At 45.8% G+C, this 22708-nt stretch overlaps 1 long non-coding RNA gene and 1 pseudogene across 3 annotated transcripts; one reads left to right on the top strand and one right to left on the bottom strand.

The window, feature by feature from the left end:
• Positions 1–737: 737 nt before the first annotated feature.
• On the top strand, positions 738–9286 carry LOC114093942 (uncharacterized). Of its 3 annotated transcripts, XR_011708113.1 has the most exons (6): positions 738–812; positions 1675–1850; positions 2034–2095; positions 3136–3287; positions 3622–3742; positions 9142–9286. It is a non-coding gene; the product is annotated as an uncharacterized lncRNA (long non-coding RNA). The 3 variants fall into 3 exon arrangements; XR_003582955.3 differs by lacking the exon at positions 2034–2095; XR_011708112.1 differs by lacking the exons at positions 1675–1850; positions 2034–2095.
• Positions 4932–5563, bottom strand: LOC114096487 (presenilin-associated rhomboid-like protein, mitochondrial pseudogene; annotated as a pseudogene).
• Positions 9287–22708: the final 13422 nt, after the last annotated feature.

The following is a 22708-nucleotide window of genomic DNA, read 5'->3' as shown; positions in this document are numbered from 1 at the left end:
GTAGAAAGGGGCTTCTTCAACCAACTCAACCCACCTGGTGAATTGGTTGGATCTTCAGGGATGGGTCAATGCGTGGCTAGGGGAATGTTTACTGAGTTGTTTCAGCTGAAAAGTGGGCTTCCAGAGGCTTTCTGATGGCTTATTAGACCTGATTATTGAGTGCATGGCCTCAGGAGTTCTGGCAAAGATCCCTGCATCTGAGCTTTTGCAGGGGGGTGGGGGCATTTCTGCTGACATTACCATCTACTTTTTGATCCATGACAGCTGAGCAAGTCAGCACCAGGGACTGAAATTGAGAACTAAGGCTCATGTCTCCTCGCCATCCCACTTTTTTTTTTTTTTTTTTAAGAGAGAGAGAGAGAGAGAGAGAATATTTTTAATATTTAATTTTTAGTTTTCAGTGGACACAACATCTTTATTTTATTTTTATGTGGTGCTGAGGATGGAACCCAGCGCCCTGCGCATGCCAGGAGAGCACACTACAGCTTGAGCCACATCTCCAGCCCCCCAGCCCACTTTTTGTTTCACCCAACTGAACGAGGGTTCTCATTAAAAAGTGCACCTAGGTCTGAACTTCCTTGATAAGCAAGTCTTTCTTGGAGTATTTCTATACACCAAAGAATCCCAGTGAACAAACAAGGCACACCACTAGTCTTGCAAGTGAATCAGAGGGAATGAGGGAGGTTTCAGTGACTTAACATAAAGAGTGTTGGCATTGGGCCTGCAGCTGCATGCAAGTCATGGCCCTTCCTTGTGGTGTTCACTTGTATCCCATGCAAAAGACCAGATGGTCACACGATCAGGATGATTTGGTATGTACTGAGGTAGCGGGGATCGCTGAGGGGACAGAAACCTAGCCAGGACTTGGGGAGGCAGGGAAGGTTTCCTGGAGCGGATGGTACTTGAACTGATCCTTGAAGGTGAACATTAATAGAGTCTGTAATTAAAACAAAATAAGAAGAGTGTGCCAAACACCAGGAGGCAGGTAGGGAGAGACAGAGAGGCGTGTTAGGAGACGGATACTCACTGGCAAGTGAAACGTGTAATATTAATGGTGGGAGTTGAGAGTAGAGAGTTAAGACACAGAGCCAGGGTGCTCTGGACTTGATTTCAAGGATGATGGGCAGAAAACAAAGGGTTTCAGAAGGTCAAATTTCTGCTTGAGAAAGATACATTAATGAGTGCAATTAATTATGGAGTTATGACAGATAAACCCTGAATTCATTAATGCCATGCAAGATTATTTCTCAGAGGCATATGTTCTAGTTGGCAACAGAAAGACGTCTTCTCCGTGAAGTTACTCAGGGTCCCAGGTTGACACTGGCCTTACCATTTTCAAGACATGCCTTCCAAAGCTGTCTGGTGACCAACGCTGAGCTAGCAGAGCAGGCAAGGGGACAGAGAAGGGGTGTGCAGAAAGCTCTCAAGGATTAGGCCAGGAGGTGGGCACATGACCTCCATCTGCACTCCACTGTCTAGGACTCAGTAGGCCCAGTCACATGACACTGCTAACAGCAAGGGAGCGTGGGAAACGAGGCTGTGGGAGAAACAAATAACTTCCTCTCTATCCTTTATTGTTCTTAGTTGGGAAAGATCCCTGTGGCAAAACATAATTAACAAGAAAAAAATCAAACAGGGTTTTATCGACACACATGCCTCATGTGTCCTTGGTAGATGTGCAAGGAGCAGTGAGGGGACTGCAAAGAGGTGGCTTTGGATTCAGGTTTAAATGCCTTTGACCACTGAAACAGCACCCAAGATCAGTGATGGGGAGACGCCCAGTGCTATGGTTTGAATATCGCTGCAGAACTCAAGTTGAAATTCAATTGGCATTGTCATCATAATAAGAGGTGAGGACTTTGCGAGATGATGAGGTTACGGGGGGGGGGGGTGCCGTTTTGGATATGTTGAATTTGCAGTGTTTATGAGAAAAAAGGTCATCGGAGTATAGTCTGGGCTCAGAGAGAAGACAAAGGCAGTGGGCCAATTAGGGAAGATTAACAAGTATGAAGCCAAACAAATATGGTTTCTAGACTAAGAAGGAGAGGGAGAAGAAAACCCTGGAACAACAGATGGCAAGAAAGGAGAAGAAAAGGTAATTGTCCGAAGGATCCAGAACATAGAAGTATTCTGGAAAACTTTCCTTATCTTTCTCCAGGATCTTGAGGTCAATGTACACGTGATTGTCTTTGCCAAGTGTCAGGAACCACTTTTTTGATGTTGGCAGAGCAACTCTCTGAAGGTACTTCGTGTTTAGTGGGGAAAATGCTTGGGTTGGTCATGGATTACTTTTCCCCATATCCAGAGAATTTTTCTTTTCTTTTTAAACAGTTTTGGTTAATATATATTTTAATTTCACATTATAATTTTACACATTTATGGAGCACAGTGTTGCATTTTGATGCGTGTATGCAATACATGTAATGATCTGGTCAGGATAATTGGATTACCTGTCACTTCAGACATACATCATTTCTTCGCACTGGGAACATTGAAAATCCTCCCTGTTAGCTATTTTGAAATGGCCAGTTCAATGTTGCTGGCCCTAGTTACCGTCCTCCTTCTCTTATTCAACTGCACCCTGGTACCCCTTCATTATTTGCTCTCCAGCCCTCTCTGCCCTACACTCCTCTCAGGTTCTGGGAACCACCATTCTATTTTCCTGGAGATCAACTTTAGCTTTCATATCTAAGTGAGAACAAGCAGTATTTGTTTTTATGCCTGAAGTATTTCACTTAACATAATTTCCTCCAGTTACATTCAGGTTGCGGCAAATGACAGAATTTCATTCTTTTTTATGGTTGAATAATGTCCCATTGTGTGTGTATACCTCATTTTCTTTATTCAGTCACTTACCAATGGACACGTAGGTTGATTCTGCATCTTGGTCATTGTGAACAATGCTGCAACAAACATGTGAGTATAATCATCTCTTGAAGTACTGAGTTCATTTCTTTAAATATATACCCAGTGGTGGGGCAGCTGGATCACATGGTAGTTCTATTTCTAGTTCTTTTGAGGAATCTTCATGCTTCTTCCAAAATGGTTGAACTAATTTACATTCCCACCAACAGTGTCGGGAGTTCCCTTTTCTTCCCATCCTCTCCAGCACTGTTATTTTTTGTCTTTTTGCAGATTTCCTTTCCTCCCCTGGTGATGGGTGGCCAACAGAGATGTTTCCTTCCATGTGCCAAGAGTTCCACCACTGCAAGCTCACCGTATTTGATGAGAAGTTTTGCCTTTTCTTCTTGGAACTAACAGGGGAAGGGAAAAGACTGTCTGTGGAGGTAAGCAGGAGAAGGTGCTACCCAGGAGCTGATAGCCCTTCATTTGGGAACTGTATTCTTCCTTTCTTTATTTAATGGGAACAATAATACCAGCTCAGTGTTGAGGGTAACCTGCATCGGTGAATGGAAGGTTGTTGATAGTAAATATCCCATGCTTCAAAATAAGAATGATGGCAATGTGATGATGATGATGATGATGAAGAGGATGATAGCAGCTTACAAATAGATCATGCTGTGTTCCTGATCACTCTAAGTGCTTTACAAATACCATCTCTATTAATCCTCATAACAACCCTGTATCCTAGAACTCTCATTACCTAATTCCTTTGAACAGGTGAGAACATTGAGACAGAAGAGGCCTTGGTTTGAAGGTGGGAGGAATTCTGGATGGCAACATTGGAACCAGCTCTGAACACATCCCTGAGGATGAACAACTCAGGACACAGGAAGACTTGGTAATTAGGAAAGCATCCATCTCCTGCTGAGCAGGGACCTAGAAACAGGGAATGGCTTGGGGTGTTGAGGTGCATGCACTTCCTTGGTGGGAGAAAAATGGAAGACATGTCACTCCTCCACATTTGCCCTGAAATGCAGAGAATACAGTCTTTCATTGAGCTAGGTTCCGGTTTACCTTCTTCCCTTCTTGGCTTCTCAGATATCCTGGTCCATTCCAAGAGGGGCAGAGAGATGAACGGTGGACCGGCCAAAGTCTAAAAGAAGTTTCCTTTCCTTTCCATCCATCCCATAATATGCATGAGTAGTTTCATGCCTGCCTAGCTTCCATTTTCTTTCTTTGGATTTTTCTTAAAAATGACAACTAGATGTATAAACATATGCAACCACCTAGTATTTTTAATTTTTAATTATTTTTATTTTTATAGTAAATTTACTCAATTGGCCACTTTTTTTTTTTTTTTCTGTTGCTCGAAACTGAAGAAATTTAACTAGTATGTATCCTCTTCTGCCTTGGTTTTTCCACCTATGAAGTGGGGATAGTAAAACTCGCTGCTTACCCTCAGAGGTTATGCAGATTAAAGCTGTATGTCAGTAAAACATTACTAGATGCTTGGATGAAAGTTGTTGTAGAACTACAAAGTCTTGTCCTTAATCCTGTCTGTACTTTCAAATGTCTTTCCTGACATATCATAAAGCAGCTTTTATCCTGAGAAGAGGTCCCTCCTGCTACTATCTCTGTGAACAGTCCCAGGATTGCACACCGGCTTCCTGAGTTCCAGGCCCCCATTCAGATGAAAGTACAGCACTTCAGCCTGAGAAGGAGTTGCTCCATACACATTGTGGCCATTGTGCATTATTTAATGATAAGGATGTCAGCTCAGTTTCCCAAGCTGTCACTTGTTTAGTTTCTAGGGTTAAAGCTCACTCACATTCTGACCTCAAATCAAAATAACATGTAAAAACCCACCAATTTCAGAGTGAGAAGAGCTGCATCTTATTAGAGAATTTGACAATTAGAAAAGTATGTATCATGGTTAAAACTGAAATGCCTTCTGGGTTATAAGTATTTTATAAACATTTATTATCTTCCTGGGAAGAGGTTTTTACTTTTTTATACAGATATAAGCCTTTATTTCACATTTTTGTCATAATTCACTTTCTAATCAAACAGGTACTGGGTTTCAGAGTTTAAAATACCAGGAGACTAGATGCTAAGTGTCTTCCAGGTAGGAGCCCAGACATGGTCTCTCCGGGGTCAGGTGTTCCTGGGGTTCCTAAGCAGCACAGATCAGCACACCACTTTGACTTAGAGCTGCCTCCTTTTGGGGGGGCTATCAGTCCTCATTTCATGCCAGATTTTCACTTGAGGCTACCTATTTTTCCAAATGTGTTCATGACCATAAGTAATATACCATATGCTGAAGAAAACTCCCCTAAGATGTGCTGCATGATCAAAACATTTCCATCCCAGGATGGTTCTGGCTGGATCCATGGCAATAATGGCTTTTAGGGCATTCCCTGCTGTGAGCCCTGGGAGGAAGGTGATAGCCCTGTGGGCACAGTCATGATCACACCTGATGCAATGAGAGGAGGTCCGAATGTTTCTGTGGCAACTTGACACACACTGTTGACAAAATTAGAAACAGCTAGATATGCTGCCACGAACTGCTCTTGACTCAGAACATTCTCTGTGCTGGAGGAAAAGCTCCACAAAACATATATTTTCTGCCATGTGAAATAAGGAGAAATGGCCGTGTGTGACAGCAGTGTTGGAGAACAAAGGACCTTTGAGGCTGGATTGGTGTGAAGTATCTGATCATCGTCTGCTGTGGAGGAGGTCCTCTCTATAGACAGAGCACAAGGACATTTGTAGCTATGATACCTGTCACAGTCCTTTGGCTATCACTTAAGGTATTCTACCATGGGTCAATCCCCTTTGTGAGGTCTTCTTCTTTTTGTGGTTTCATGCTATTGAACCAATCAACTTTTATGCCATCAAAATAACTGCGCCCGAGGATTCTCCTTACTAGAGTATCCGGCAATTGTTAACCACATGTGACTCTTGAGTTATTATTTCTAAAGGAACCAATTTTTTATTTATAATTTACAAACATTATCAATGCATATTCATCAGAGACAATGTGGAAATGTGGAAGTGTAGGAAATACATCAGTATTTCAAAAACTCACTCACCTGCCATGACTGTTCATTACATTTTCACACATTCCATTTTCCTTTGGGTCATAATTATTTCACATTTATTGATACATTTTTTTCTGTATTTTTTTCTTTTTATATTATATTATAACTCTGTCAGTTACCTATTGCCACTCCAACTCTCAGTAGATTACAATAATGACCATACATGATTGCATATGGGTTCAAGGGGTAGCTGAAAAGTTTCTTAGATACTCTGTTGACTTGGTCATGGGTCTGCCACCAGATGATCTTGGCTGGCTCTCAGACTGGTTTGGGGGTCTACAGAACTCCCACAGATGGCTTCTTAAGTCCAGGGTTGTTCACATGGAGAGAAAGACGGGGTGGGAGGCAGAGAATAGAAATGGTTTCATCCTCACTGCCACCTGTTGCCCATGTAACTTACAAGCCCCACATGGGTACTAGGGTGGGGAAGTTGATTTTATCTCTGGGTGGGAAGGGGCTTCCAGGTCATTTGCAAAGGTCAGGGATGGAGGAGTAAAGAATTTCAGCTAGTTTTCCCCATCAATTGAGCACACTGTCAAGTACACTTGGGTGGTTTTCTAGACATTTGCAATGGCCATATAGTATTACACTGAGTGATTCCATTGTGGTGGTTTGATTGTGCTCCCCAGCGTTCGTGTGCTGAGACCCTAATTCCTCAGTGTTCCCTTTTGGGAGTGGACCCTAGTGAAAGGTGTTTGGTGGTGGAGGAGGAGTCCTTGTGAGTGGATTGAAGCCTTTCTTGAGTGAGTTTTTGCTCTGGAGAGACTGGCTTAGTTACCCCAAGAGTGGGCTGTTGTAAAGCCAGGGCACCTTGTGTCCTTCCTCATCTGCATGCACGCTGTGACCTGCAGCAGCACAGGTGGGGCCATAAATTGAATAGATGCCAGAGCCAAGATCTTAGCCCTCTCAGCTTCCAGAACCATGAGCCAAAATAAACTTCTTTCCTTATAAATTACTCCTGGCTACTGTGGTAACAACAGAAAATGGATTAAGACACTCATCATAGATAATCTGAAGCATTCCCAATAGGAAGGCATTTAGGTTTTTTCTATTTTATTTTTGATGGCCAAATTATATGGGACCATAGAAGTTAGTACTTTAAGGGTTTATAAATATTCCTATTGGTTTATTTATTTTTTGTTTAATTTCTTGCAAAGAATTTTCCAAAAGGCTGACACCAATTTAAGTTCACAACTGTGGTCTATGAGGACTTATTTCACGGCCCTTCCACTAATATTAAGTACTGAAAAAATAATCTCTGCTGAAACAAATGAAGAACCTCTCCACAAGTCTTGTCAGTGTAGTTGGCATTTTACAAACTGCTGTACAGAAAGAAAGGAAGGGAACAGAGAGAAGTCCAGCAAAAGGCCAGCCTGCAGTCCACCAAGAGGCCCCTGTCCTGCTGTGTGGCCGTCTCAGTTATCCGTGATGCTCCTCAGCGTGGACACTGTCTGGAGTCACGTGAGGAAATGCGCTCTTCCTCTTTTACTTCACTGTGTCCCTAGACGATTTAATCACGGGACTCATTTTCTGCATCAATGTTAGAACAACTGTTTTGAGTGGGTCATTTTCGGGGAAATGGCATCATAATAAAACATAGCTTTTCCTCAAGGTAGGAATTTCAGACTCTCTGGTAAGGCAGGGTGACTCAACAGAGCCGGGACTTCTGATCATTCCTACAATCACACTAAACTTCATGAAAAAGAAATGGAACTTGTCAATGAAAATAGCCAGCTTCTCTTTCCTCCCAGTCCTTCTGTTTGCAGAGATGTGTCCATGAGCTTTTAGGCTTCGAGGGACACATTCTTTGCTGAAAACAGCACTGGGTTTTTTGTGGCTGTTGTTTTGTGTTTCTTTTTTTTTTGTTTTGTTTTCCTCCTCCTCAAATCTCCCCAGCAAAACAAATTCTGGCCGCACACCTGGGGGGCTGGGCCTCATCGAGACTTCTCTGCTCCAAGTGTGCTCTGCAGAGTAGTGCTGTCCACACCACCTCAGGCCTCCCACGCCAGCAGAACCGAGTCTGCACTTTAACAAGATGTCCTGGTGGCTCCTGTCACATTACGAGTTTGGAAGCCCTGCAGGGGCCACGTGGGCCATCTAAGGGTTGTGTCTCTTTCTCCTGCTACTTGGTCTTTCTGAAGTCTATTTCAGCCTCCACCATACACTAAAAAGAGTTACCTGGGCATTCTGCTTTCAGTCCTTTCAAACTCTCATCCAAGCAAGGTCACAGCCCCATTCTCCTGGTTCCTTTGCACAGGTTAAACTCACTAGAGAAAATAATGTGACCAAATCAAACAGCAACAGCAACAACCCCACCAAATACGGAGGCAGAGCAGCACGGCAAAATAAAGGGAAGGATTGAACCAAGCCTGGGAGGCAGACGCAGACCCTGCTCCTGCAGGAATCCTCGTGCCTGCCTTGGGATCTGAGTCACAAGCCTGGCTCCATTCCTCACTCTGTCTTGGGACTTGCCCAAAGTGGCCTGCACAGTGGTCCAGGGCTCTGTCCTAGGGTCCTTTCTGCCCTGGCATTGGAGCCCTGGAGTTTCCGGCAGAGAGTTTCTCATAGTTCCCCCCATGGCCCTCGTAGGCACGAGAGAATGCTGATTACCCTGTGGCCAAGAACTGGAGGGATGGATCCACAAGGCCATGCCTGCTCTGTCCACTTTCCCATGTTATTTTCCCAGATGTGTTTTAACAGGTGTCAATCAAAACCCTGAGCTTTTTTGAAAAAGAGACCCTCCCTCAAGCCAACTTTCAGGGAAGTGGCTTGGTTGTGGCAGGCCTCACAAGGCCCTGGGTTTGACAGGCACATGCATCTGCAACATGGGGTCGTTCTTAACAGCTGCTGGTCTCAGGGTCATTAAGCATAAAAACTCCTTGGGAGATAGGAAGTGAGGGTGGCAAGGGATGGAAGCCACTTGGTGTTATAAAGCCCTGATTACGGACTGTTCATTGAGTTCTCTTACTAAGAAAGCCTTATCCAGAAATATTTAAAGGTAAGGATCACAAAGAGACATCCTTCTTGTGCCTCTTATTAGCTGTGTGAACTTGGAAAAAGTTACTGAACCTTTCTGTGCCATAATTTTCTCATCTGTAAAAGGAGGATCACGATGACTCCTGTCTGTCAGAGCCAGAATTGGCTGCAAAGTTTGCAGAACCTACTGCTCAGTAACAATGCGGTATCCTTTTCCCAGGTGAAGAATTTCAAGCTGCCGTTTCTGAGCTCAGAGTCCCTCAGACTGGACAGATGGCACCCTATGAAGAGAGTCCTTCTTAAAGTGAAGATCGTTGCCGTGCCCAGGAAATGCATTCTAGTTATAAATAAAGCCTCCACAGCTATGCAGTCTTAGTGGTGTTTAAGCGATGGAAGAACTCAGGCTCTGAACCATGGAAGCACTTACCTGCCAGGGCCAGGCAGCTGAGGGCTGAGCGTGACTAGGCCTCCACTGCCAAGAGGCAGATATTCTATAGAGAAGTGCTAGGGGGTGGCGGGGCAACTGTGTCCCTGCCCCACCTGAGGTGAAGGGGGGGTCAGGGATACATCCGTTCCTGTCTGTCAGAGGTCGGGAAAGAGAGAGTTGCAGGTCCCATTTATGGGACACCTACAGACATTTAATTGGGTCAAAGCAGGGCTGAGAGTTGGTGGCCCAGGATCTGTCTGCAGGGAGACCCCAGGAGAGTTTCCAGCTAATGAAGACCAAGCCCCATTTCTCAGGCCTCTGGTTTCCTAAGTCCTTGAGTGACCCCGTCATCATGTCCATCAGCTTCTCCTAAGTCTCTCTAGATGGCTTCATATAGGTATGTTCACACAGATACCAGTGGAAAATCCCATTGTCTAGTTGTGGGGTGGATTCAAGGAGGAAGGGGCTATCGGGTCAATGTCCTTACCTTCTCCATCAAATCTCTGCCCAGCACTTCTCGGCAAGGGCTTTCCGGATAACTCAACCTGCACCTCCAGGCACCGCTACACCTGGCACACTATTCCCTTCCACAACTTATTCCCTGTTAACTTTTATCATCCTGTAACTTATCGTTTACTTTTTATTCATTTTGTTTATGTCTGTCTCCTTGACTAGAATGTGAACCTCATGAGAGCAGAGCCTTTGCTCTGTTTTACTGTTTAGCTCATAATTAATTTTCAATAAGGACTTGTTGCATGAATGAAAGACCTCGACTGGCAAATAGTTAGCTCTGAAGCAGCGTTAACACCACCGTGAGCAAGATGAGAAGTAGTAGTGCTTTGTCCTTCTAGAGACACACTGCCACCACAGAACTGAACTCCGCTCCATAGAATAAGACATTAACCAACTTTGAGAGACTTTTCAAGACTGTACAGGCTTTGAGAGGCTCTAAGTAAGAGTCAGGCAGTTTTAGAGGTTTGAGGATCTTTTGGACACCCCTCACCAAACAGGCCAGTGAAGTCATCCTTTGAATGTGACTAAGGTGTGATATCCTTAAGTGTGACATGGTCCATTTCTCTTTTAGTTACGAGATAAAAGAATCAGAAACAGAGATGTTATGCTTAGAGTAGGCCCTGAAGACACCTGTGACATGTAACAGGTCCAGGAACCACTTCACGATCAGGTGACAGGTAAAACCCGGAATCCCAGACAAAAATGGCCATAGCTTATTATATGGTACAGATCCACTTAAAAAAGTTCTGATAAGTCATTGGTCTCCAGGATATATAAGGAACTCAAAAAACTTAACACCAAAAAAACCCCAAATAACTCATATCAATAAATGGGCAAAGGAACTGAACAAACACTTCACAGAAGATATATAGTCAGTCAACAAATATATGAAAAATGTTCGGCATCCCTAGCAATTAGAAAAATGCAAATTAAAACTACATGAGAGATTTACATATGAGATTCCATCTCACTCCAGTTAGGATGGCAATTTTCAAGAATACCAGTAACAATAAATGTTGGTGAGGATGTGGGGGAAAATGGTTACTCATACATTTTTTATTTGTTCTTTTTAGATATACATTGCTGGTGGGATTGCAAATTGGTGCAACCATTACAGAAAGTAGCATGGAGATTCCTCAGAACACATGGAATGGAATTAACCATTTAACACAGTCATCCCACTTCTCAGTATATATTCGAAGGACTTAAAAGTAGCATACCATAGTATGTGGCCACATCAGTGTTTATAGCTCAATTTCCAATAGCTAAGCTATGGTACCAATCTAGATGCTCCTCAACAGATTATTGGATAAAGGAAATACGGTATATATAAATAGTGGAATATTAATCAGCCATAAAGAAGAATAAAATTATGGCATTTGCTGGTAAATGGATGGAAATGGAGACTATCATGCTAAGTGAAATAAGCCAGTCCCAAAAAACCAAAGGTTGAATGTTCTCTCTGATGTGCAATTGCTATCATCACACAATAAAGTGGGGGTTGGGAGAATAGAGGTTCATTAGGTTAGACAAAGGGGAATGAAGGGAAGGGAAGGGGGATGGAAATAGGAAAAGGCAGTAAAGGAATTGGACATAACTCTCCTACGTTCATATATGAATACACAACCAGTGAAACCCCACATCACGTATAACCACAAGAATGGGAAGTTAATACTCCATGTATGCATAATACACTTACTGTCATGTATATCTAAAAAGAACAAATAAAAAAATTTTAAATCAAAATAAACAAGTAACCAAGTGGCTGCTTATTGAGGACCCACTTTAATTAATGAAACTTTTTTTTTTTTAATTAACTTAAGGAGGAAAATAGATACCTCTTCACCCTGGGTGGTATCTTCTGTCCATGTGGCCAGCATGGAGGCAGGTGGATACATCTGGGCTACACCGTCAGGGAAACCTGCCTTGGTGGGAGGGCATTTCAACATCCCTGGTGTCCACCATCCGGGCTGGTGGATTGACAGAGGGTGGGTGGCTTAGTAGATCAGGAACTTGCTCTGGCCTTCCCTTCCTTACCTGCACTTGAAGAATCTGGTAGCTATGAGGTCACTTGCAAGCAGTGAGAGTTCCCCGTAGACTGTGCCTTGGGAGGATGGCTCCCGCTCACTGGGCGCTCACTGTGTGCCAGGCCCCCTGGGTAGTGGGTGATCCCACTAACCCTGAACGATCCGGAGGTGCTGCTGCCGCCCCTGGAGCACAGACTGCAGACTGAGGCGCAGAAGAGCTCAATGGCTTTTCCAAGGCCACGGGTCTCATCAGGGAAGGTAGAAGGTTCATCTGGGGTCTCATCAGGGAAGGTAGAAGGTTCATCTGGGGATTCTGACCCTACATTAATTTGCTAGCACTTCCATCAAAGAACACTGCAGACTTGGTGGTTTAAGCAATGGAAATGTGTTTTCTCACCAGTTCTTGGGGCTGGAAGTCCAAGACAAAGGGCCTGGCAGGATGGGTTGTCCATGAAGCCTCTTGCGGAAGGCCACAGTCTTACTGTCTCTTTAGGTGGTTGTACACCCTGGGGAACTCGGTGTGCGCAGACCTCTTGTGAGGAAACCAGTCAGATTAGATTAGCATCCACTGGAAGAGTATCATTTTACTTTAATTACCCCTTAAAGTCTCTATTTTCAAATAGAGTCTATTTCTTGTTGTGCCTTCAGATGGCAGAAGGAGAGACAGAATCTTTCTCTTCTTATAACCTTTTATAACCCCGCAGGCCTATCGAGTTAGAGTCCCATCCTTAGGACCTCTTTACCTTAACAGCATCCTAAAGGCACTGTCCACAGATATGCTCACAACTGGGGCAGGGTTTCAATGTATGAATTTTGGGAGAACACAGTTTAACTTGTAATAGGCCCTCAAAGCTAAGTCCTAACAAGTTTACAAGCTAGAGGGCTGAGAGCCAGGGACTCCACGAGTCTCACTGATGTTCACTCTCCTTTGGTAAAGGGCATTCAGACTTCCTCAGATGCATAGGCAGAAGCAAAAGGGCCTGTTCTTCCTTGGTTCCCTAAGGCCAGTGTGGTGGGGAAGGATAACTAGTGAGCTCTTCCTGGGGAAGCTAACTCTTGGGCAAGTTGCCCAAGCTCTCAGGCACTCTCCTTCCTCACTTGTGAAATAAGGCATAATGATAGTGCCCAGCTAAATGGGGATATTGTGAGACTTAAATGAGATACTGTAATCGAGTGCCTGGAACATGGTAAGACCTTAATAAACTTTAGATGCTACTAAGGAAGTGGTATTTTCTTTTCCATTATATACCTCTTTTCAAAGAGGCCTTAGAATGTTATTAAACATCTTAGTTTCCTATAAAAGCATTTTTCAAATCTTTTGGTCTTGTTACTCTAGAGCCTAGAGATCCTCTGCTCGGAATGAGTTCCAGAATCATTTATGATTGGAAATATATTGTTTCTCTCTCTTGGTAAATTAAATGTTCAATAAAAATCTTGTTAAACTTGGTCTCACGTTTTAAGTGCTTTGATATAAAGTTTATTTTTCACACAACAATGACTAATATCCTTTGGAATATACTTTGGTAATGGCATCTTATATAAGTTCTCGTTTATACCCTTATATAAAGTTTCTAGATCATATTGCATATGTCTGTTGCTATCCACCATAGCAGTGTACACCGTGTCACCCAATCAGGTCATGAGCTTCTGTATTTTAATTCACCAAGACCCTGATGTGAGATGACCTCACTTTCAGGGAGAAGTGACTGTCATGGAGGGAGCATTGGATCAAAATTTTCTGTACTTCACTGACCTTATTTATAACTTCAGTGTGACAAATTAGGGAGCCCTGAATTATTTCTACTTCTCAATTCTATGAAATCCTAAAACAGTAGCATTAAGGTGGGTGAAGTGTCGTGATATTAGTAGGCAAAACAGAGGAAGAAGGTGTAACTTATGGAAATCAGTGACCACTAACCAAATAAGAGCAAGGGAAGGCTATTTGTTCTGAGCACGCTCTAACCATCCGCATCGCTCGTGAGACTCAAGGCAAATAGAGGCGTAGGGAAGCTTTCAGAGGGGGAGGAGGGAACTAATCAAGTCCTGGCCATTGTGGGCAATTATTTGAATTCCTGGACCAACTGCTAGAGATACCTGAATACTGCTGACCCTGCTTCCTATTAGGCTGATTATGGACGGCAGGCTGGGTGTCACTCCTGGATGTGTGACTATCCATCATGGGTTCCTGGGCTGCTGCAGCTGGAGGGTCCAGGTGCTGTTTCAGTGTGTGGTTTGGCCCTTGTCTGTTTGCATATCCAGTCTCTTAACTCTCATTAGCTCTTGGGTAAAACTCTCAGTTCAACTCAATCCAAACATCCAAGTTGAAAGGGATGAATCTGGATCACTGTGTGAGTTTCTGGTAAAAACGACAACGCATGAAACTGGATCTTTCCAGAATTTGTTTCCTATAGTTCATCTTGTTACAAAACATTTATTGAATCCAATTGTCAGCCTTTTCCAATAATGGAAAGACATCCTCTTGAACATCAGGAGCACATACAAGGCCGAATTCTGCACTTTCAATGGCTCCTGTGGTGACTAGTGGCAGGGTCACGGTTTATCTCCATGTGCTGGCTCCCAGGGAGTCACTTAAGACTGGCTTGGGCTTCACATACACTTCTCAGAAGTTTTGGAACTATTCTTAGGATCTCTATTTTATTTCATCTTTTAATAAAAAGAGAAAGAAGTCCCTGTCCAGTGGTCCATGAGCCCTGGCCTGTTTCCTGCCAGGAACCTCTCTGTGACTAGTGGGGAGAGGCTGGGGGTCCCTGGCATCTCCACACAGTAGCTGTGGAGGAAAAACCAATAGAACATGTCAGGTTGGACAAAGAGGAAGAAGGAGGAGTCTCAGAGCCTGCGTCACTGGTCCCCAGGAGACCCAGACCTGGTGTTTTGCTCTGGCTCTTAAGCCATGGTGCCTCCGAGTGCCCTCTCCCTGGGTGTCCTGCTCTCTTTTCCAGGCCAGCCTGCCCCAGGGCCTGGGAGCAGTCAAAGCCTCTCAGCTGACTCCAGAGCTGAGCCCTTGGAAGAAAGTCTATGCCCCATTTTCCTTACTATGTCCATTCCCGTCCAATTCGATTCTCAACCCTTGGTTCAAGATCAGGCTGAACTGCCCCTTGGAGAAAGTGTGGTGCAGTTATCAGACACGTGGGAATGGTGCATAATATTAGCCCTTCAAAATACCAATGGCAAAACATGAAGTGAAGATGCTGAATATGAATACAGATAAATAGCAAGTCTTGACTACTTAAAACAAGTGAATAATAATAATTTAAAAAAACCCCAGCAAATTATGCATTGAAACACAGTGTCAGAAAGCAGATGTCCCCAAGTTAACTGGTGACCTCAAGGGACGGGAATTCTGGGTTATGTATTCTTTCTTTATGGCTTACTGCACTTTCCAATTTTCCTGTTACAGAAGCATAAATGGTTGTAAAATCCAATTAAAAATATTTTGTCCCAACACTGCTTTGGTACATTTTGTTCAGAAGAAACATGTATACCTTTGTGTCCCTGCGTCATCTTAGGAATAGATGGAAGGAAAATCACTACAGATGGGATTTTAACTGGACCACCCCAGTCACTGGAAATAGGTAGAAGACTGAGGGCAATTGACATTCGAGGGTCTTGAATTGTTCTGCTAACTGCTTCCCTTCTCTCTTTACTTTGCAGGCCAAGACTTTTTTTTCCCTGCTTTAAATGTTTTGGTTTTGAAGCTTTTAAGAATTATAGTTGTTCTAACTTTTAATATACTTAATTTTCAAAACATGAAATTTGAAGTAGAAATAAAAACCCTGAATGTATTTGGAAACCGCTGATACCTTCTTTTTCACATAGGACAAATCTATTGCATCTCATATTATTTTTATTGTGTCTATAAATCGATTGGAACAATAAAAACCCAGAAGCCTGAACATCAGGAAGAAAAGGAGACTTGGGCACAAGTTGGTGGTGACTCTTTGAAATGCATATTTGGTCCAAGCCACAAAAGTGCAGAATGTGGCATCTTTTCTTGCTTTGTAATGAAGGGGAGCAGTGTCCTCTCTAATGGGCAGTCAGTGACTCGATAATGCTGCTGCCTAGGTCTTCTTGGGGCAGAGATGATTCTTGTTCTGGTTGCTATTTGTTCCTCCTTCCTGCTGGGCCATGCTCAAAAATGGGAGACATCAGGACATACTTTTTTTGCATTTGCCATCTGACTTATTTATTTATTTATTTATTTGCATCTGCATCCAGCTTGTTTTTCCCAGGGGGTCTCCCATAGCAACTTTGGCTTCTCTCTAGCAGCCATGAGAACCTGCTCAGGACTCATTCCATCCCTTGCCTGACTTTCTCAGGAATCAGATCTGTCACCATTATGTTCTGAGCAGTCAACATGGAGCCTGGGCTTCAAAACACTCCTGAAAAGAATAAGTAAAATCAAGTGAAATAATAACGGAGGGTGCTTGCTATGTTTCAAGTACTGCTTTAAGGACCTTACCTATATGAATTCCTATTATCCTCATAAATCACTTGAGACACTTCTATTATCACTGCTGATGTTCGAATGAGGTAGAGGTGCAGTGGGGCTTGCAGACTTGGCCTTCAGATCAGCAGATGTTCAAGGCTGTGCTTCTCCTAGGGCCTCCCCCTAGGCTCCTCGGAGTAGGATGGTGGGGACCACCCTGACCTCATGGAGGGCAGAAGGGGAATGCTCGGCCAAGGCCATGTGACTACACAGTGACTTTCTCTCTGCAATGCTACCCAGACTACCTCTCAATCCTCAGGCCATTGGTGTATCAGGGGGCCTCTTATCCACCCAGACCCTTAGCCACCAAGCCAGGCTGACCCATCTGCACACCTGTCATTGGGCTCAGAGAAGCAGCGGCTGGCCTTCTGGAGCACTGGGGGCATTTGTCTCAAACCCTATTGCTTATTTTCCCCTCTGGTCTCTTTCCCTGTATTTTTCCTGTCCCTTGAGTCTCTGGGCTTTAATTCTAGCTCTAGGTCCTCCCCTTTCTGTTTTTGCAGTGGCCCTTGACTTCCCTGCGTGAGCCTCACTGCGTTCAGCCAGCGCCCAGCCTGGACTCTGCTCCACCAGCAGCTTCTGGAGGATCTCCTGCTTCGTCATCCAGCCCCAGCGCCCAGTGCTGGTGTGGTCTCTAAGGTAGGGGTGGGGTTTCCCCTGGGGCCTATCACATGGCTCTGCAGATAACCTGTGTGACAGGCTGTATGTCTCTTGTTCCAGAGGGGCAGTGGGACAGGGTGGCTGTAAAGCCTTCATGATCAGATTTCAGATTTAGGCTTACTGTGGCTTGTCTCCCCAGCCTCGCCTGTCAGCTCTCTCTGTGGTCACCCAGCTCCCACATGCCCTTGTCTCAGGGCCATTGCACCCCCACACCCACTGCCCAGGGAACTTTCTCACCCCCATCCCTGTCACCCTTCCTCTTCTGACTCCTGCTCACTCTTTGGGCCTCAGTGTGGTTGTCACTTCCCTGGGGAAGGTGACATTGCTAACCCCCACCCCCAGCCTGATCACCTAGGCACCTCTGTCGTCATCGTCATGGCCAATGTTCACAGAGTGCTCGGCCTGCATGCGTGCATCTCAGAGCTTTATGAGAACACGCTCCATTGATCGCGCACAACAGTCCTGGGCACACGCTATTTTTATCTCCGTTTTGCAGAGGAGGACCTCTGGCACAGGAGAGTTGTGTGTCCTGGCTGTGCTGTGCGTTCCTTAGTGGTATAGCCAGGTTCTGAACCCAGGCTGGCTGGCCCCGGAGCCACATGGTCCAGCTTCTCTCGACTGCCTCTGGGTATGGCATTTGTCACACTGCAGTGCAGTCTGGATACTTCTGTTTTATGCATAGCTGGATTCTAGCATTAAGCTCAAATCCTGGCAAGAATTAAGCTCAATTAATGCCTTTGGTGGAATGAATGCCTAAATTCTAGTTATCGAGGTCTCACAGATGTGAATAATACATTCCTGATTCTTGATCTTGTGAGATCAAGTTTGAATAAAAACAAGGATGGCAATCGACTGGTGTCAGGGCTGTGAGCTCGGGTGTGACTTCTGTGTGAATCATGCTGAGCCGATGTGGAGGAGTCATTCCAGCCCCCACACTGAGTACAGCTGGAGATTGAGGCCAGAGCATTTAGGTGACTTGTCCAAGGTCACACATGGAGCATGTGACAAACAGGATGCCAGGTTGGCAGGTTTCCAGGGCTGTGTCCTTTCTCTGCACCTGGTCAAACAGAAACCATGGTCACATGAGGACATGCAGTCAAAACACAAGTTAAGTCTTGAACTGGTTTGATCACAACTCCAAACAGCGTGAGGGGACTCGAGGCCTCAGTGCTCCCTGGGTCTGTGTGACCCACAGAAACCACAGGGATCTGAGAGGGAGGCCAGAGGCAGCTGAGTGTGGAAAGCCTTGGGGTCTATGCCAACAGAGAGGACTTTCTTGCAGTGTGACTCCCCATAGCACGCCTGTGGCTTGCTTCTCTGGTCCCCAGAACATGCGCCTGATCTGGAGGCGCCTTCCAGCTCTGAAGTTGTAACATTCTTTCTCCGGGAGGCCTGTGCTCTGAGCTGTGTTGGTTCTTGCCACTCTGCCTTCCCCCAAGACACACTCTGCTGTCTCTTCCCACCCCCACCCACCCCTCACCAGAATCATCTCAGGTGGAGGGGAGCCCGACCCTCAGCTCGTAGGTGCAGAGGAAGGGCAGTATCTTGGGGTCAAATCCAGGGGCTTCTCTTGACTTCTCCGGAGCCTGCAAAGAGTTACTTCACGTCTCTAAGTGTTCAGCTTGAAGAGTAGAGTGACTGATGCCTACAGGATAAAAGTTACTGTGACGATAAAGTAGAACGAAGTGTGTGAGGTCCTTGGCAGGACGTTGAGGTTGATTGGACGTCAGCAACATTTTCTCTGTAAAAGTCCAGACAGTCAATATTTTCTGCTTTCGGGGCTTATGTTCTCTCAGCTTCGCGGCTGCAAGGCAAACTCGATCACAGACAACATGTAAACAAACAGATGTTACTGCGCGCCAATAAAACTTTATTTATAGAAGCGAGCGGCAGACCCCTCGCTGTGCTTCACAGGTCTCTGTAGCAGATTGATATGCATGTTGCTTTTTCTGTTTCTACTTAGACAGACGTTAGGTTGTCTGTCCTGTGTTTGTCTTTCTGTCCCATCCCTCCCTGTCTCATTCTTCCTTCTGCCAATGGATGTATGCATTGATTTCTCTTCGTCCAGGGGTCTAAGTTCCAGTGAGCTGCCATAGGTGAGGAGCCCTCCCTCCCCATTCCAGGCCCAGGAGCCACATCTGAGGGACCCATGTGCTGTGACAAGGGGCCTTGCGTCAGGGGAGATGACAGCCTTCCTCAGGACCCAGGGAGGCACAGGCAGGAGGGGCTTTGTCTTCTGAAGAGACACTGTGTTTTGATGCTAGTGAACATTTGCAGCTGGCACATGGTCGCTGGCCAGCAGCGGGCCTGATGTGTGGCCCCACTGCAGAGGGTTCCTCCTCCTGCAGGCCACGCTGTTGCCTCTGCTGACAGCAGGGCCATTGTTCCTGCCATTGTGTGGCAGCAGGGTGTTGGGGACTGTGGGCAGGGTTGGAAGCAGCCACTTACATCACCAAGCTCAATTAAAAAACAGAAAGATAAAGGTCCAGGAGAGAGGACCAGGTGCCCGCCACAAGCCAAAGTGACCTGCTGAGCTCAGGCTTTCGGATCAAGGGTGACATTTTCTGTGAGTTGCTCTGGGTTTGGAATGGGACGCATTCTTTGAGATGCTGGTAACTGGAACATGTGGAGGTTTAGTAACACCTCTGCTAATCTCAGTGTCCTGACCAGAGGCCAGGAGGAAAAATACTCTTGATGTCCACTGAGACTCCAACTGGTCTCTGCTGTCCCCAGCCTCCAGAACCATGAGCTAAATAAACCTCTGTTCTATATAAAGTTCCCAGTTTGTACTATTTAGTTATAGCAAAAGAAAATGGATACAGTCGGTGGGTTTACAAATTTTGGTATTATTTTCTCACTTGTGAAATAAGGAAATGACATCCAACTCCTGGGGTGGTTAAGAGGATGAGATGGGATCATGGATGTAAAGCGTCCATTGTCAGGCCTATCACATAGTAGGTCCTCAGTGAGGGCTGGTAACTCTGTAGGTACCTTCACTGGGCAGAGCTAATTGTCAAGAGTCCTGGACTGCAGACCTGGCTCTTCCACCTTTGCTGTGTGACTTGGATTGGTTACTGCCCCCCCCCTCTGGCTATCCTTACTCTTAAGATTCACTCTTTCTGCTCTAGTGTCTCAGGGGAGAGGTCATCACAGAGCCTGTCTTGCAGAGATTTGCCTTTAGCACCAGCACAGCTGTAGATGGTAGAGGTCACAGGTAAGGAGTTCCAGGTGCATATACATGAAGCATGGAAAGCTGGCATCCCCCCACCATACAAGCCACTAAATTTTACTCTGAAAGTAAAAAAAGTATTCTTCCACACTTGACGGCCCCCAGACTCAGCACCATGAGCTTCAGCATCACCACCACCACAGGAGCAGTAACGCCTATTACACACATTACATACCTGATTCACTGGACCTTCACAAGCACTCACGACACAGGTGCGACATCACCCCTGAATTAAGTATTTGGCAGCAGGGCATGGAGACCTCACCTGGCCAACGACACACAGCTAAGTAGAAACGGGCTTTGATCATGATGGGTGTGGGCATTAGCTGGCAAATGGTGTAAACAGATGAAGCTACAGACTGCCGGACACTGGGTGGAGGAGTTGGGTGAGTAGTGGTGGGTACACTGCATTCATTGGGGCCCATCCCAGGCCTGCTGGAGGCCCAAAACACATTGCACAACCTCTCTAGGCCACAGCTGCCCCAGCTGGGTTGGGGCCTGAGAGGGTCCAGAGTGAGAGCGGCCTCCAGGAAGACCTGGAAGAGGGCAGGCCTTCCACTTCCTCCTGAGCCTGCAAAGCCATCAGCAGTGGGGTGGTGCATGACGTTGTGCTCCAGAAGAGCAGAGGCAGAGAGCCAGAGGCCCAGGAGAAGCCTCCACAGGGTGTGGCTCTGTGATATAAGAAAAAACTACACTTTTTAAGTGACTTGAACCTTCTTTTTTAAGTGCTTTGTCCACTCAAACCCTTTGGAAAGGTCCTAGGATAACCTCTCCAGGACTCTCTGGGGAAGAAAAACAAGGAGGGATTGCACATGACGTCCAGGAAATGCCCCTGCTGTGGCCCCTAGGACAGCTCACCAAGCCCTTGACATTGTGCTCAGCCCAGTGCTGCCACCTCACACAGGAGCAGAGCAGGAGCCCGCCTGAGTCCATGTCCCCCAGCAAGCAGGGGCTGTGGTAGGGCTGGCTTTGAACTCGCCTCCTTCTGACTCCAGCCTCATCCTGACCTGCTCTGCTTTCTTCCCTTCGTGTCACAGGGGAGGTGCTGTGTGACTGCCACTGTCACCTCTGCTCCTTCCTGCTCCCTGACGGCACTCATAAGAAGTTCTTGCTGTTCCCAGACTTTCTGAGGTCTTGATCGTCTTTGCCGAGGCTTTGTGTCTGCCAGGATTGCCCTTTCGCAGTGTCCCCCATCCATTAGCACTCCGTTCCCGCGTCCCTGTCCTAGGAAAGCTTTTCATGTTTTCTGTGGACAACTCGGTGGCTTCCAGCCTGATCTTCCCGAATTCATCCCCCCTTTTCCTGCTGCGTCCCCTTCATCAGCCTTCAGCAGCTCCCCACTGTCCCTGCAGGTGCCTGGCACACTGGGCCAGCTCTGGCTGGCTCTGGCCCATTGCTCTCCGGGGCCCTGCTCCACTGCCTCCCTCTCACTCTCCAAGCTTCCTCCAGGTTTTGGAGGCTCCTCACTCTGTCTCTGCCTTCCCTTCTCACCTGCCTCTCCCTCTCCCTGAAGCCCTCTGTCCTCAGTGACATCTATTTCCTCACTTGCTATAGTCTCGGTTTAACCACTTCTTCCCCAGGAGACTCTCAGAGGCCAAGTCAGCTGCCCATGTTCTGTGGACACCATCATCCAACACATCACTCTGTGCTCCTGCTATTTATGAGTTTCCTTCTCCCCTGGTAAGCTCTGCCAGGGCAGATGGCAGGCCTGGGGCAGAGCTCCTAGTGATACCATGTAGATGGATGAATGAGTGAGGACGGTGGATTGCCCACAGTCCTGGAGAGCTACGTGTGGAGCCTTGGGACTCCACATTCCCATTCCAAACAGTCTCTCTGAGTCACCTTGTCCTTGTCCCTGTTGCCTTGCATGCTTATTTTCTCCCCAAATCATTTTCCTTGATATTCCCACAATAGGCCGTGTCAAAGAACACAGGGAATGAGTCTCGTGCTCTTATTTGCACCTTCCAAATATTTGTGGTTTCTTACGCGCCTTGTATTTTGTCTGTGAGCCAAGTTATACATTTTAGCTCCTTTAGTTTTTCTCGCTTAAACAAATCTCTCCATATTCCCGTTGGACGCCTTCCAGTTTTTATAGTTTTTGTTTTTCCCCCTCCTTAACTATCTTAAGTACTTTTTTTTTAATACTCTTACATTTAAAAGCACTGGTTTAAACACGCAGTTCAGTTTAGGTTCAAAGGCAATTACTGAGCTTGTGCCTGGGAAAGACAGATGAGCTAGGCGGAGCTCCAGTGTTCACGGAGCTGTCAGCCTCTGCCTCTGAATTCTGCATGCACCTGTGCTGGAGGGGAAGGTGTTGGGATAGTTCTTCCTAGTGGATGTTAAGCAGGAGTCAAGCAGCTTGTCCCAGCCCAGGGTACTGGGGGCTCCCTTAGAATCATCCTGTTCTTTTCACAAAGCCTGGCT

This window comes from Marmota flaviventris, chromosome 7 (assembly GCF_047511675.1).
Source record: "Marmota flaviventris isolate mMarFla1 chromosome 7, mMarFla1.hap1, whole genome shotgun sequence".
NCBI lineage: Eukaryota > Metazoa > Chordata > Mammalia > Rodentia > Sciuridae > Marmota > Marmota flaviventris.
Note: the sequence above shows the minus strand (reverse complement) of the source record. Positions and strands in the feature narration are given on the sequence as shown.